The following is a 13,451-nucleotide window of genomic DNA, read 5'->3' as shown; positions in this document are numbered from 1 at the left end:
CTGGCTTTTATACATCCGGTGATCAATCAACCAAGGCCAAATTGTTGCAAAACAAAGGCTCTACTGTAGTTGCCAACAAAACCTACCCTCTCTGACTCCTACTTCCGTTGTGGCGTCTACTATCTCGTTACTGGTATAAACAACTAGTGCCAACTACCGACTATTTGTGGGATAATACTCACAGGAAAACATTATTACTTGCCCTACAAAAAGATTGGGGAAATGGATTTCTAGGATGTCACCCCAAGTAAGTTGTAGGTTTTCTACAGACAAACAATGCAAACGATCGTGCGAAAGTCGTTTTTTACACGGATACGACACAAATTTCAACATGCCAAAAAAGCGAATCGTGAATCGAAAAATAAACATTTGAAGAAGGGTTAAAAATTGGGGAGCATAAATTTATTCTTACCCTACTTTTGATGTCAGGAGTTCTTTAACCAAAAAATAGTACAATATATAAAGACACTAATTTATTTAAAATATTGTATTTTATCACATCTCTACCGATTACCAGGAGTGCCATTCCTTCAACGAGAGAACAAAAAAATAATTCAATAACTGTTTAATATATATATTTTTTTTATTTTTTTTGTATTTACCTTATTAATGAAAAGCAATTATGAATCCGATAGATGTATTGAAATATAAAAAAATCATGATTTTACTGTATAACTATAATGTATCAAATATAGAAAAATATTTCTCTTTTGCCAAAATTCGCAATTTTCTACTTCTTTTTAAATATAGATTGTTTTACGCAGACGAATTGAGTTTTCTGATTGATCATCATGTCTCAGTCAATTGACCTCGAATTTAAAGATTATTTTAAATTATTGACCCCGACTAATTAATCACTTAAAACTGTATCACGAAAAAAAAATTGTAGTTATTTCTCGTTGAAAATACGCTCCTGAGTTAGCAGGAAATTATTTTCTTTAGGGCCTCTTGTGTGGAGCTAATGTTAAAAGACGTTATGAACTTTGTAACGTTTTTGCAATCCCAATATAATCTCAACAGAAAACCAAGGGAAAACGAAATTTTCGAAGATCTGAGCCTAACCGTCTAGTGATATGTCTTTTTTCATAGCTTCAATTCAGATATTATGTCGGTTTGTTGAACGACCATTGGTTTGGGAAAAAGAAAAATACAAAGATAAAAGTCGGTTAAATCCCTTGAGCCCTTTTTACGGCCCTTTTTGCTCCGAAAAGGTTGTTTTAGATTATTCTAACTAGCATAAATAAGTTTATTTATAAAAAGAAGATATTAAATTCTCTGAATTTCATCAACGTGTTTCAAGTTGAGATTTAAATTCAGTTTTTGTTTGTTTGATGGATGATCTTCAATCGCACCCTTGAGATGAATATTTTACATAGATCCTCCATTAATTAATTCATTTTATTTGTAGCCTAGAAGATTTTCACGTTTCGACGCAGACGCTGGAGCAATAAAATGACCTTTTTTAAGTTCGCGAAGTTACTCGGCTCGACGTTGGTGACGCACGACAGCTTAGCTCATTCTATGACGTTATGTTGTCGACACCAAAATCTTTCTGTTATTCATTAATAATATCATAATACACTTTACAAACCGACGAAATCAGTGAGGGTTGGTGAAGCACTGGCTTACGAAAAGAGGACGTTCACAAGTGATTTTAATAAGAGAATTACAAGAAGAGAATGAAGATTTTTGTAATTATTTGAGAATGCCTGAGCCGTTGCACGAAGAATTATTGCACTTAGTTACACCTATTATAGCCAAACAGGATATGAATATGTACAAAAAACATAAACGGATAGCAATTGTTGACGAGTGTGAACAAAGATACAATTTTAATTTTTTTATTAAAACACAAATAACATTGTTTACATCACTTTATTTCGATACAAAATCTCAACATGTTTCATGAACCAAGTTCACTTCATCAGGAGCACAAGTATACTAAAGTTATAATTAAAATTAGGTCTAGAAAGAAGAGGTAGAAGGAGCGGGGAGGGGTAAGAGTGGGGGAGGGTTATTCAAAGTAGGAATTATTAGGACAATGTTATTTGTGTTTTAATAAAAAAATAAATAATGCCATCACAAAGTGAAAAGCAGTTGGAAGAAGTTTTCTTCGAAAAATTAATACAATTTTAAAATTGTTTTGGAGCTATTGAGGGGAAATATGTTGCTATCATGCCTCCTTCTGATTCTGGTTCACATTTATTTAATTATAAAGGTTTTTACAGGTTTGTTTTAATGGCAATAGCTAATTATATAATGGCAATATAAATTATGAATTTATTTGTCAGGATGTTGGAACTAATGGACGTATTTTTATATGCATAAAGGATAACAAATAATTATAAGCAATAATTAGTCGCCTGGTTCCCACGGGTTCAATTCCCGTTGAATTGAATCATTTGGCCGGTTGTAAATAAGCCGACATAGCTCTGTGGTTTCAGAGCACCTGACTGGACATCAGAAGGCACGGGTTCAATTCCCGTTGGCGGCATTTATTTTTACTCGGGAGATATTTTTAATTCGTATTGATATTTCAGGCGACTAACTATTGCTTATAATTATTTGTTATCCTTTATGCTATGCATAAAACCTTGTCTTATAAACATCAGTTTATCATTTAAAAATAATTGTATTTGAAAAGTCAAAAATATTTCACCAATAAATGAAGATATTATATGTCTCGACGCCATCTAGTGAGAAATTTAGCACTAACAAAGCCTTTCCTACAAAAATAAAGTTGGTTGTTTACAGGTGGAAAAAAATAATAAGCAGAAGGTAATTGTTGATTGAGTTACAAGTAGGTACATATTGAATCATTTGGCGAGTTCGACATAAGCCGACATAGCGCAATGGTTTCAGTGCACCTGACCGGACATCAGAAAGCACGGGTTCAATTCCCGTTGGCGGCATTTATTTTTACTCGGGAGATATTTTCAATTTGTATTGATATTTCAGGCGACTAATTATTGCTTATAATTACTTATATAGTACTTTTTCTTAAAAAAACACTGAAAATTTTAATAATCAATAGTGATTAGGTATCTACTTACAACAACAACACAACCTGGGAGATGGATTTGTTTTGGTTCATCGGATGAGGTGTGTTCAGGATCCCACCAGCTGCGTGGCGTGCCAGATCGGGAGAGTTTGGATGTGGAGACCCTTTGACCTCTCCAACTGGTCTCTCGGCCCATCTTTTTGAGTCGCTGCGGTAGGTATAGATTCATACGTCCGTCACTCCTGGACACACTGAAACCTAGAATCCTATCCACCCCTCTTACCTTTTTCCTTCACAGAACATCCTCTCCTTCATTTCCTTAAAAAGACGCACCACACAACATCTTCAAGGAAGGATTATTTTTTTTCTCTTTCCGTGTAAATAAAAAAATGTTGTATTGAAAAAGATAATTCTAATAAAAAACATACTACAGGATTTTCCAATAAGAGGTGTTATTTTGATATTCAATCGTTAAAGATTAATGGTTTCGTTGCTTGTGTAACACGTAGCGCAATCTTGTTGAAAGTAAACGTTTTTCAAATCAATATCATCCAATTTTGGCCATAAAAAATCATTAATTAACTCTCGATAGCGCAATCCATTCACCGTAACTGTTGCTCCAGCCTCATTTTCTAAAAAGTAAGGTCCAATGACTCCGTTGGACCATAAACCGCACCAAAAAGTCACACATTGAGGATAAAGAGGCTTTTCAACAATAGTTTCTGGGTTTTCCGAGCCCCGATGCGACAATTTTGGTGGTTGACGAAGCCACCGAGGTGGAAATGGGCCTCATCACTCAAGATGATTTGCATTTGATTCACTCAAGTGAATTTTAATAATTTCGATGCGTTGTCGAAGCGTGTATTGTTCCATTTTTATTAATAACGTAGTTTTTACTTGTCAAATGTCAAAAAACGACAGCTTTAAAAGTAACATCTACCGAAATAATAGGCAATTCAAAATAACACGTCTTATTGGAAAACCCTGTAGTTGAGAGATTCTCTCGGTCTTAGATTTTATTCTAATGCGAACCTTTTTTTTCAACGAAGATTGCTCTTGTGGATGGAGATTATCGTACTTTTTTTTCAAAATTCTAAAACAAAGTAGTCAGAAACCTTGTTTAGCTTTTTTGCTTCTGGTAGAGATCCCAGAATGTGATAAGACTTCGTAAAGCAAGATATTAATTAAAACATGGACTCAAACATCGTGCATGACTTTATTTATTGCAAGAACTTCAATGGAAGCGCAGGGAAACTAATGTTTTATTCCAACTTCCAAATTCCCAAGGCGTTTAAATAATAAATGCTTAACCTAGTAATTAGTTCACGTGAAAGTCAACCGTAATTAATTAGGATGCTGATAAAGTAAAAATAATAAAGGAAGGTACTATAACAATATACAATATTTATTTATTTATATTACACGCCCATAGTGGCTTTTACAAACATGTGATAAAAATATAATAATTTAGCACTAATATAACAAAAGCTTACATTAATATTTGTTTATGAGGTATATTATTATAGCCTTCTTGTAACTACATTCCGTGCAGTTGAACACATCAACTACATCTGAGAAAACATTGCCAACTGCATGTAATCTAGGTACGAGCGAGTATCTAAATGACTCAGTGCTGATAATTCACAGTGCAACGTGATATATTATACTTAAAGTTTTATTTACGCCATTTTTATAGTTGAATACTTTTGCAGTTGTTTTTGTTTTTACAGTAATTTGTTCCTTATTCTTGAACTCGTAAAAAAGGAAGACTATTTAAAGTACAGATGGCACCACATGGTTGTGCATCTGATTGTGAACAAGGTGAAGTTCTTTAAAAAATATTTTAAATGAAACCTCGTTAAAATTACACTGTTCATTTGTTTAATTATTCGCCAAATGGTTAGTAACATTAGAGAAAAAAATCTTAATGTAATGTAAATAAATTTTCAGGAAATAAGTTTTTTGTAGATAAATTTTTCAAAAGAATTAATTATTAAAAATATTTTGTAACCACACAGGCCATAAACATTTTTTATCATAAAGACACTAAACACCACAAAACAGATATTTTTAGCCATTTACTCGAAAATATGTGCCTATAATAATATAATTTAAGTGGACAAACATTCTCCGGTTTCATCGCACGCAAGTAAAACAACAGCCACCGCCTGATCATATTAAAATGTCATAGCCATCATAAAAGATACATTGTATACAAGACTAAGAAGTCAGTTTACTGGCGTTATTAAAAGACCGAAGCGTACAAATTTAAAGATACATAAAAAGCTGATTATGGCAAAAGTTACTATGCGATAATTATTAACGGGCGTCATTCTCCGATAATTGCGACTTTTCTTTCGTTATATCAAGACATAAAAATAATGGGACGATTTCATTAATCCCAAAACCGTTATCTGCATCCTAGCCCCCATTAATATATGTCACTCCAGTTAATCGCGCCTATAAAGAGAAGGAATTTATTGTCCCAAGACAAAACCGAAGGTTTTGTAAAAAAAGGAAACAAGCTTTTTAGAGATCTGTTGAAAAACCCTACAAGATTCAAAACTTCATCTCGTTACAAAAAAAATATTGTTAAATTACACCCAAGAGAAAAAAATAGTGATTAAAACACCTAAATTCAAAATTCTCATCGAGATTTTAAGGTAACCCTTTTTATGCAGGTTTATTTGTCTTACTGAAGTTCTGGTTGAAGTAGTCAGCAGATTGTAAAATGTTCTGTGCTACTGAGTACTGGGTGTAACAAAAGAAAGATAAACTCTGAAGTGGATTTTCAGCTCCACTTTTATTTCGTATTCCTCTTCGGGTTTCAGGAATGAACAAGTTGCTCAAAGTCGTGTGACGCGGAGTTGAAAAGAATTCCTACCAATTCTATTTAAAAAAAAATAATTTAAGCCCCGAGATTTTGGGAACAAATCTTTTCAGTAAGCATGAGGTTTTTTTGAAAAAGTAAATTACTCGGATCGTTCAACCATCTATCTATTTTATAACGATGTTCGTTAGCAAACAAAAAGTAAAAACAAACCTAAGAAATCGAGTATAAAGCATTCAATAATAAAAAATATACACATACATACCTATAGATTCTAATAAATAAAAGCAAAAATGTTTGTTTTTCAATGTTTTTCTGGTTGATAAAAAAATTGTTTTAACATTTTTCACATTTTAGGTATAAATAACTTATAATTTTAAAAAAAAAAACTGACAAACGTTTATCTCTGGTCACAGACTGGCCATGCTACTTGATAAATCAATATTTTGCATAGTAGGTAGTATTTAATAATGATTTCAATTAAGTATGCCCGAAGCAATCTGTTTAGTGATACATTGTACACGAATGGAACATTTACTAAGAATTTAAAATCTTTTGAAAATTGGAATGGATTTCAAAATGAACTGCTATCGAATAACCACTCGAATATTTATTTTCACAATCGCGCTGATGAAAAATTCTTCATGCCCGCTGAATGCGAAGCACTTTTTTCTGAGAATTTTTGAATACTTTGAGAGATGTTATATTGATAGCTTTGAAATGCATACCTATAACTAATCTTTATCGAGCGTGAAATTATTGAAATCTAAATTACTGAAATTCCATTTTGTGAATACCGCACAAGAGTCCAAACTACCGGCTACTCGAGTACCGGTATATTCAGATCTGGTCAAAACCATTTCAAACTACCTACATTTAGAATGGTGGTCTTAACCAGGGCACTACGAAGTGTATCTTTCACCCAAGAACGCATCTAAAGTATACTATATTCGAACCAGCGACCTTCGCATTGCTAGTCAAGAGCCTCCAATATATTATTTTCAATGAATAAATTGTGAAATAACACAAATTCGTCAAATTAAATTTTCTTGCGAACGCCGAGATTTGAACCCGTGAACTTCCTATTGCTAGCCGAGAGTCTTTCTCCTAGATCACGGAGGCCACGAAATCCATGGACCAACAACTTAAATTAAATCTTGTGATGATGCGGAGTGAAACTGTATCAATATAATTTTTTTTTTAATTTTTCTATTGTGTATAATACTTCGTACAACACAGCCGCTTCCAAATAGCAAGAAAGCTAATAAATACTTGAACATTGATAAGAAGGTATGAACGAATACACTATTATAGTTACTATTGATTTCACGCACTTAATTTTGCCCTTTTGACTGCTTATTTTATTTATTTGCTAGGCTCACTGCATTGTGCGGGCGCCTTGTGGATGGAACCAAAAAAGGACTAAAGACAAACGCTGATCAAATAAGAACGGTAGCACTAAAACAAGTCTTTTCACCAACTACCACTTACAAATACTAAAACTCGTGCACTGTGTTCTAATACTGCCGAAAGCAACTTTGCCGTCCTTGTGAAGAACATCTCCAATTTTTCTCAAATTGAGTTAAATCCATTTTGTGAACCACCAGTACAATATTTAATGTCAAAAAAATTCAACAAAGGTCGTATTTCTTAGTGGTTTTTTGAAAAATAACAACTTAAGAAATACGGTAACTCCATTTCTACCGTTAACTGATAATAATAATAATATTTGGATGATTTTTATAGCGCCGTTTTTGTGCAAAATCACCTCAAGGGCGCTGTACTAGTATATAATTCATTTCTACTATGTTATTACTTATTATATATGGAGATAGTATACAGTAAAATACTTATCTGGTAGGTCAATAGAGATTAACACTTAATTAACATTAACTAATTGTTTATTAGCGAAATTTAGATACAGGATTACCGACATAATTGGATATAACTGGGCTTTCTCTCAGGAATTGTATATTTAATTTAAGGGTATGACAGCTTAAAAAGGTTTAAGTTTTTAGTTTAGACCTGAATTCTGTTGGACTTGTTATGGATCTTAGTTCTGGAGGGAGTTTATTCCAAGCCTTCGGCCCAGATACTCCGAAAGCGCGATCACTAAACTTAGTATTTGGCTTGCGCTTAGGTTCCATCAGTCTGCCTACAGTTAATGATGTTGCTGATCTAAGAGTTGACTGCCTCAGACCAGTGTATTCCGGGACGCATAGTTAAGAGATGTCGGATGGAGACATTTCATTGATTGATTTAAATACCATCCAGCACAATTCGTACTGGATTCTTTCAGGGCACTTGAGCCAGTGAAGGTTATGAAAGTATTCTGAAAAGTGCGAATATTTTGAAACCCCGATTATGAGCCGCGCTGCTGTATGATTGAAGTTTTTCAACAATGATAAATAAAAAGTGACATATATACAAAATTACGTTAAAAAGTTACACATCCCTTTATGTTGCCACACTGTTTAGATATGTTCAAAAAACATGCCCCTTTCTAAATATATATTTTTTTTTTTTTTTTTATTATTGATACATTTTTTTTACAATATTTTATATTTCAATTTAGTAATGTTGGCCTCACTGGGTTGTTTACCCGTGCTGAGGCCCCCATGTTATAATTTAAGAATTTATACATTTAAAAAAAATAAAAGAAAAGAAAAACAACATTAAAATAAAGATAAATTTAAAATAAAAAATAAAGATTAAAAATTAAAATATAATTATAACACTAAAAGAAAAATATCAAAAGAGAATGTAAATCGGCATTTATAATGATATATGTGTTTGTGTGTGTTGTGTGTTTTATATTTTTTTTTGTGTTGCGTGTATATGTTTTATTCTTTTATGTTATAGTATTTTGGTAATAATGTCTTTTTGTTCTTTAATCCATTTTTTTATTTTGTGTTTGAATTTATTTTTATTTTCCTCAATTTTTGTTTCAAGTGGAAGACTGTTGAATGCTTTAATAGCGTGGTATTTATGGTGTCTTTGTCCAAAGGTAGTGTTTACCGTCGGAGTTTTTATGTTTTCTTTGTACGCTTGTCTGACCGGTCTATTAGTGATATTTTGTGTTTGTTGGGGTTTGTTTTTTTGGTCGAAAATGTAGTTTAGTAGTGTTTTAACATATAATTGGCGTATATCAAGTACGTCACAGCTTTTAAATATTTGGTCTGTGTCGGTTAGTTTATGTTTTTTGAGTATTACCTTTAATATCGTTTTCTGTGCAATTTCTATTTGAGCGATAGCTGCGTTTGTCGCTCCTCCCCAAGCAATTATTCCATATTCTATTATTGATTGGCATAGTGCATAATATATTGTTTTCAATTGTTTTATTTTATATATGTTTCTTATGTTTAGGAAAATGTGTATTGTTCTGAGGAGTCTATTTGTGATTTGTTTGATGTGATGTGTCCATCTAAGATTATGGTCAATTAGGATTCCTAGATACTTTATTTGTTCTGTTTTTTCTAGAGGGGGGCAATCGCAGATGTTGGTGTTTATGCATTCGTGTATTTTTATGGTGTTTGTATTGTTTTTTGGCTGTCCTGTGTTAGTTATGCTGTACGTTGTGAATTTTGTTTTCGATATGTTTAGTGTGAGTGTATTTGAGTCCAACCATTTTTTCACTTGCGTGATTCCTAGATTCGCTATGTTATAAACCTTATTCCAATCCTTAGATTTAAATAATAAAACTGTGTCGTCTGCGTAACTAATTATTTCTCCATCTATTTCCATGCTGCAAAGTTCATTTATGTAAATTATGAAAAGAACGGGCCCTAGTATGCTTCCTTGTGGAACTCCGTGTGTAATCGGCAGTGGTTTGCTAGTATAGTTATTAATTTTGACTTGTTGTGTTCTGTCGCTCATGTAGCTTTTTAATAGTTGTAGTTCTTTGTCTTTGATACCCATATTTTCTAATTTTTTAAAAAGTGTTTTGTGGGATATTGAATCAAAGGCTTTAGCCAAATCTAAATATATCGCTATGCATTTAAACCCTTGATCTAGGTTGCTATGTATATAATCTATTGTACTTGCTAAAGCTTCTTTTGTGCTTCTTTTTTCTCTAAATCCATATTGTTTGTCCGAGATTAATTTGTTTTCTTCCAGGTATTTTATTATTTGGTTTTTTAATAGTCTTTCGAAAATCTTTGATAGAGAGTTTAACAAAGTAATTGGTCTATAGTTAGTTATTTCCATTTTATCTCCGGATTTATACATAGGGATTACCAGTCCTTTTTTAAGAGTATTAGGAAAGCAGGCATGTGTTATGCTAAGGTTGATTAGGTGTGTTATAGGTTTTAATATTTCATTTTTTATTATTTTAATGCAATCCGTTGTTATCTCATCTAATCCAGGAGCAATCTGGTTTTTTAATGTATTTATTATTTTGTTAATTTCCATTTCCGAACTTGTTTTTAATATAAATCTGTGTTGTGTTGGTTGGGTATCGATGTTTGATCTGTTTGTTTGTGTTAGTGTGTTTGTGCTGTGTTTTTTACGATTCGCTAAAACTTTCCCTATAGTTGCAAAAAAGTTATTTGCGTGGTTTGCCATCATTTCTATATTTGTTTTGGCATCTATTTTTTTCGAGTTAATACTTAGATGTTCGATAGTATTTTTTTGTTTGTATTTTTGTGTGTATGTAACTTCCTTTAATATTTTCCATATTTCCTTTGGGTAATTGTTTGCTTTTTTAAGTTTTTCTTTGTAGTACATCTCCTTAGCTACTCTAATAATTTTCGTGCATATGTTTCTATATCTTTTATAGTAATTAAGTTGTTCCATGTCATACGGTGTTTGTTTAGTTTGTTTGTGAATTTTGTCTCGTTTACGAATACAGTTTAATATTCCTTGTTTTATCCATAGTTTAATTTTTTTTGCTTTGTGTGTAAGTTTTATATGTTTTACTGTAGTGTAGTTATTTATTTCTTGCGTTAGCGTATTTGTAAATGTATTCCAGGCTTCCTCGACATTATCTATTTGGTATAATGTATTCCAGTTTATTTTTTGAAGTTTTTCTTTTAAGTTTGAGTAGTCAATTATTTTTTTTGTAAATATTTTATGTTGTTTCGAAGTAGTGTTTTCGGTGTCTATTGCTATCATATTCATGTAGTGATCAGTGATTGTGCTTTCAAGTACTACTGTTTTGGTTTTTAGTTTTGTCTTGATCATTATATGGTCTATGCAGCTTTTAGTGTTTTGTGTGACCCGTGTTGGGACCTTTATTATTGGCTCCAGTCCGTGTTGTGCTAGTATTGCTAGGTATTCTATGTTTTGTGGGTGTCCGTTTTGTAGAATGTTTATATTAAGATCTCCTATGATGATGATATTTTTGTATTTGTTGAGATCATTTAATGTATTGTTAAGATCAGTTAAGAAATTTGTGATGTTGTTTTTGGATGGAGATCTGTACATAGCTAGGATACATGTTTCTTTTCTATATGTAATTTGTATGCAGTTGGAGTCGATTATGTTTATTTCTTGAATGGTTGTGTTATTTTTATCACTGACGTATATAACTATACCATCATTTTGGTTTTTGTGTATTTTTGTATGGTGTGTATTATAGTTTTTGATTGTTTTTGGTATGTAGTTGTCATTCAACCAGCATTCTGTCAGTACAATGACATCAAAATTATTTTCAAGCTGTTGGAGGTATATAAAAAATTCATCAAAATTTTTATTGATCGATCTAATGTTTTGGTGTAATATATTGATTCTATGTTTTTCTTTTGTGAATTTGGTCCAGAGGTTAATATCATTTGTACTTTCACAGTAGTGTTGATTGTCCGAATCTATATATTCCATGTAATCTGCCATGTTGGTGTGTATTTGTGTAAGTATGTGATGTGAGGTTGTGTTAGATGTAAAGTCGTGTTTATGTCAGTTTATTAGATATATCGTTTAGGTGTTTTATTTCCATAACCTTTGAGTCTTTGGATTTTCTGACGAGAATTTTTCCTGATTTTACCCAAACATATTTGTAGTCTTTTTCTTGGGCTCTTTTTCTGGTGTTCCAGTGCAGATTTTTGTAATATTGGGTTAATGCCGCATTAAGATAAACATATTTGGCTCCTTCTCCGTTGAATTTTTTTATCGGGTCACTGTGTTTGGATGCTAACATGGTTTGTGCTTTTGTGGTATCCTTAAAATTAATTGTTATTTTTGTTTGATCATTTGTTTTGTTTGTTGTGACTTTGTATGTATCCTCTGGGGACATCGTAACGCCTGCGAGTTCAGCGATCCGTGTAACAGCGTGGACTGGGGATATGTTGTCCTGTAATTTTAGGCCGTTTATCTCTATGGAGTTCAGCAGGGCTGCTTGTTCTATATCCGCCAGGTGGATTTCTACCGTAGATAATCTGATTTCTTTATCCGCTAGTTCCTCCTTGATTTTGTTGACGGTGTTTGGAATGTCCATGATTTGTTGAAGTTTTTGTAAAATGTCATCATATTTGTCATTGATGAAGTTCGTGAAGTTTTTTATTTCTTGCAGCTCTGTTTCAATTTTATTGAGCATTACTGTCTTCATTTCCTCGAATTTCGTATTGATGAATTCAAATATTGATTCACTGTCTATATTAATCATAGATTGATGTGTCGCCGACGGTGAGTCCATAGTGCTAGTTTGTGGTGAAGATGTGGTTTTCTTCGCGCTGGAGAATTTACTGCGAGATTTAGACATGTTGTGTTGTCCTTTTTTTTTTTTTAGGATTGCTCCTGTTGGTGGGCAAAAACAATGGCACTCTCTAGCGCCTAAAGGTAGGCAAAATCAATTACACCGGTTATGTATTTTGAGGGTTGCGCCTGTTGGTAGGCAAACACACTGGCACACTCTCTAGCGCCTATAGGCAGGCAAAACCAGTTACACAGGTTGTGTTTTGGTTTGAATCCGTGATGGTAGCTGATTGTGAAGCTTTTTTTAAAATCCAAGTGAGAGTTTTATATTCTGGGTTGAGTATTATTTATTAATATTTATTATTAATATGTATTAAAAAAAAAGGTTTATTTTTAAAGTCGTTCGCCGGTCTGGGATTTGAACTTGGATCGACAGAATAGTTTTTTGCTCTGTGCTGACGTTTTAGACCACTGAGCTATGGAGCCTTGGGCGAGAGTTGTGGGATACGTTTAAATATACTTGTGTAAAGTTCATTTAGTACTTGTTTATATTTTGTTTATGTTCTTGGGTAAAAACATGTATTTATTGTTGCACTTATAACGTTTTTAGCACTTTTTTATTTTGTTATTTCACTTTTTATCTTCACCGAAAAACTGTGAATTATTTACTACTGTTCTCTTTGTTTTGTATAGCTTCTTGTCGAAATACAGTCTATATGATTTTAATTTTTAATGAGATTAAACTGTGCAATCTAGTAGGAAGTTTATTGTTTTAATTTCAAAACACTATTTTGATACTTTCGGGTGTTACAGTTCAGGATCTAAGATCACGCGATGATAGTGCGCGAAAAACTACACTGTATTTCATAAACTGAAGTGATCCACTTAACTTTTTATTACACTTTTGATTAGATTAATGTTGGAGCATTTAAATAGTCGTCTGACGTTTATGATTGTTGTTGCTGTGTCTAATGTGTCTAATATATTAACATA

Source organism: Hesperophylax consimilis, chromosome 12 (assembly GCF_061612785.1).
Source record: "Hesperophylax consimilis isolate HC1 chromosome 12, BYU_Hcon_1.0, whole genome shotgun sequence".
NCBI classification, from domain to species: domain Eukaryota; kingdom Metazoa; phylum Arthropoda; class Insecta; order Trichoptera; family Limnephilidae; genus Hesperophylax; species Hesperophylax consimilis.
This window is presented reverse-complemented; position numbering follows the sequence as displayed.